A 4421-nucleotide genomic window follows, 5' to 3' on the forward strand; every position below is an offset into this window, starting at 1 on the left:
AAAAATATCTATGTGCATAATGAGTATGTTTAATGTATAATATTCACTTGGAGATTATTATTTGTAAAATTCACATTTAATCTAATTTGTTGAAAATGTCTTGTGTTAGATTTGGGTTTATATTAATGCATGAAGCACTTTAACTGTTCTTGTTTCAAGTTCAAATATTTATACAATAAAACAATTTTTAAAAAAAACAAGTACTGAGTGGAAAGTTTGAATATATTTTCTATTTTTTTCGTCCCGCTCTCCTTTTCCCAGGTGCCAGACAACTTGATTGTGCTTGAACAATTTTTCTCCTCTAGATGGAACCAGTTGCTAACTGTTCCTCTTTTGCCCTCAGTGCTTCCTGCTTTCAACTGCTACATTTGTTTCTCATTTTCTGGATCCTGCTGCTGCTTAAGATTACTTCGGAAATCAACTCAAATCAAATCAAATCAGAGGAAGGGTTATGATGGTTATCTTCAAAACGAAAGGGAAAACGCAAATGAATTAAATCAAAGGGAAACGCTTAAAGGAACATGTTTGTTGTGAATAACTATCTAAAAAACCAAAGGACATACTGTATTAAATGACAGGCCTCCTTATGGATAAAGCACGTAGACAGATTGCATGGGGCTCCTGAACGGGTAAACTTTCTGGTTGTCAAAAAGACATTAAATTTACTTCTGGATACCATACAGAAGAAAAGTTTTGTTTTAACATGAAACAGTTCTATAAATCTACCCTCTACGCATTTCTGATATTTACTATGATGAAGAAACAAAAGCAGGCAGTTAAGTGACAATTTTTCATTTTACTATATTATTCAATAGGGTATACAACACTTATTTTCCTGTATTTAGTAGGATTAAAACCACCAAATGCATAAAATACACACGAGAGATCAACTTTCTGTAGAATAGCTCCCGTTGGAGCACCTTCTGGTCTTTATCTGTTTAAAACAAAGGTATCATGTTTTTTTTTTTTTGCTCTATTGTATTTTGAAAACCTTTAAATAATCTACGTGATGCGTACAGACACTAACCTTTTTAAACTTGAATTGTGAAGGTTTTAACAATTCTTTCTAACAATACGGAGAAAGCATGATTGAAGTGTTTCAGGACCGAGCCTCTTTTTCAGAAATCAAAATTTGGTCACCCTGTTTTAGGAAACTCAGAAATGCAGAGCAGTCTGTCATCAGCATAGCTGTGATAATTAAACTGTTTCCCAAGGATTCCACCTTAGGGAAGCATAGACTGGTTGATAGTGCTGGACCTAAATTGGAGTCTTGGAGAACACCATTGTTGATCATTACTTACTGTCTTTAACATTTGGAAGCTGCCCTTCTTAGATTTACAAAGCACCATATTTTGTCTTAATCCATTTTATATTATGTAATCTGAGTGGGATTTACAATAACAGGCAAAATAAGAAAATAGATTACCAATAAAAGCAATTACATGGACATCCCCTCTTAGTGTAATCTGCAGGGCCGTGCAGAGACCACTAAAGGGGCAGGTGCTCAACAACAAAAAAAGGGCACATCTAACCGCATTTTCGGACAGAATATTAACAAAGCCACACAGCTTTCAGAGTTTAATAAACAATTATAAATTACAAAAATGTGACATATACAATCGAACATCTCCATATAGAGCATAACACTGCCTATGTAAGATATTTTATTAGTAATTTCTTTCTGCAGGTCTATTTTGTTATAGGAAAGTATTGCAGTATTCAAACCCGCAATTTAGCAAGATATGTGAATCAGAGCTAGACCACCAGACATATTTTGTCTTAACAGAATTACACTATAAAAAATATAAACAAGGGTACAATGCAACCTTTTAGTGACTGTAATCTATAAAACAAAGAGCTGCCTGTTTGCTACACTTGCATTGGAGATGAAGATGGTTCATTCAGGAAAGCAGAGCTGCATCAAACTTTAACGTGGAACTGCAGAAAAACGGGAAAAAAAACAAAAGCAAAAATTGAATTGTTAATGCATGCCACCATGAGAAAAGCCTACCGAGTTTTGCTTAAAAAAAACTTTTTAAAAATTTATATCACACATTTTTGACTCATGAAGTTAACTTTCTCTTTTGCAAAACAAACTTATTTGCGCTTGTCAGAAATCTTTTCTTGCTATTCTAAGTTTTTGTTTGTGACTCAAAGTTTTGCTTGTGATTCTCACATGACGTCTTGAGCAGGGCCTAAAATCAAGACAAAAGATTTCTGATGTGTGCAAAAAAAGGTTTATGTTTGGTAAAAATGAGTTATTTAATTTAAAAAAACATCTTTTAAACAAAACTTTTTTAAAAGGAATCATTACAATTCCAAAAGTTTTGATAACAATTTTATTTTACTTACCTGAGGTTTTTTCCATTGAATAATTGGGAAACAAATTTAACTTCATACTCTGTGAACCAGACCCTAAACTTAAAGTCTGGATTGAGTTTTTTTCCCCTTCATTAATGACACTTTTATTACATTCATTATATCTATCATGGTAATTCAGAGTGAGTTATTTTTAATTCTAAATAAATATCCTTGTTGGACTTTTATTTAAGTGTTATTCTCCTTCAAGATACATTTACCCAAACCTGGAATAAATAAAATGTACATTATGCAGCAAAGGAAATTAGAAGATCGGACATATATTCATTATGGAGATGATCGGTTTTGGACGGGCGATGTGCCCTTATTGGATAATAAATACTAAAGAATGACTGATATCATTAAAGATACAGGGGAGAAGCTTTTTAGTTATCTAGCTTTGCTAGTAAAGTCGTTAGCTAGCAGCTAGCTTATAGCACAACAACAACAGCCTAATGTCTGTATGATAAAAATACTGAATCGATAGAAAAGAACAGTTTCTCCTCACCTGGCTGTCTCCTCCCGCTCAGTAGTTCTTCAGAGAAAGGCAGACTCAGAGGCCTGTCAGTGTCTGTTGTATTTCATTACCTCTCTGCTTAAACCGCTACTCTGTGCTGAAGCAGAAACGATACGTTCAACGTTTTCCGTCATCTGACTACTTCACTTTATTCACCAAAAACGTTTTTTTTTAATTCACCAAAAACTGTTCTGTAATCTTGAACGTTCGCTACGTTGAGCTCCGCAGTTAGCCGCTTCATGCGTCACGGGCAAAAGGTCAAAGGTAACAAGGTGACCGGCTTATTATGTTATACAAAAAAGAAACAAAAAAGCAAATAATTTTAGCCCATGTTTTTATGTGTCAGAAGAGGGCTTAGGAATAATAATACCAAAAAAAATAAAAAATTATAAAAAAATTTGACCAAAAGGGCACTTGGGGGCAAGGAGCAAAAAGGGCAGGTGCTCAAGCACCCCCGGCTCCCCCCTCTGCACGTGCCTGGTAATCTCTACTGATTCTGGTCAAAACACTTAAATTGGCTTGCTTAATCTGATTGCTGTCAATTTTTGATGTTTACAATTTATCAGCTTTGAAACCTGTTTGTAATGGGTGTGGCGCCTTCTCCAGCTTGAAGCTTCCTGTGACGATGACAACATGAGATTGTTTCCACCAACACCCAATATAATGTTGCATTGGAGCAAGTGTTGAAGAGGCAAAGAGGATCCAAGTCAAAATAAAAATGATAATTCAGGTGGCATAAAACTTAGTTTTATCTCAATTAGTTTGCATCTCTGATATCAGCAGCCAGTAATTTAGTTGAGTTCATACCATCTTAATACGCATTTTATTTTTTTTGGTTTATGCACATGATTGAGTCATATCATAAGAAAAGGCGTCTTCACATCAAAGGTCAATTTATACATAGTCCCACCTTGTTTTCTGGCAACCAAATGATATATTATATAAGTGGACCAAAACACCCTCTCAAGGATGGTTCCACCCAGTGGTAGCATGGACCTGTTTAAACTGTTGGGTCAACATATTCTCTCTGAAGGATACTTTAATACTTATGCATCATGACTAACATTTGGTTACCAACAGAACAGGGTGGTAACCAATGTGACCTTTGATTTTAAGAGGTCCTTTATTATTAAATTACTCATTCGCAGGTATAAACCAATAAAAAATATACCTAAATTAAATGTGCATGAAGTCAGTATAAACTCAACTAAATTACTGACATCAGGTATGCATGCTAAGTGGAAAATGAAGGTTTTTATGCAATGCTGCTCATTAACAGAAATCTCTTTTATGCTGACTTGAATCCTCTCTGCCATAATTCTCTCTTCAACCCTCGAGCCATTTCAAGTATTGAATAAGGGAATAAAAGGGCGGTTTTATTTATCCATGTTATGTCATCATCGCACAATGACTTGGAAGTATTCCTCGCATCATCCTGATTATTGGAAACTTCAGCCTGGACAGGTTTCAAAGCTGAAATTGCAGAAACTGACATAAATAGCATTCAGATTGAGCGGTATTACCAGAGACAACAGGGACTGCTCCT

The sequence above is a fragment of the Poecilia reticulata genome, chromosome 19 (genome assembly GCF_904066995.2).
Source record: "Poecilia reticulata chromosome 19, P_reticulata-male-v2, whole genome shotgun sequence".
Classification (NCBI taxonomy): domain Eukaryota; kingdom Metazoa; phylum Chordata; class Actinopteri; order Cyprinodontiformes; family Poeciliidae; genus Poecilia; species Poecilia reticulata.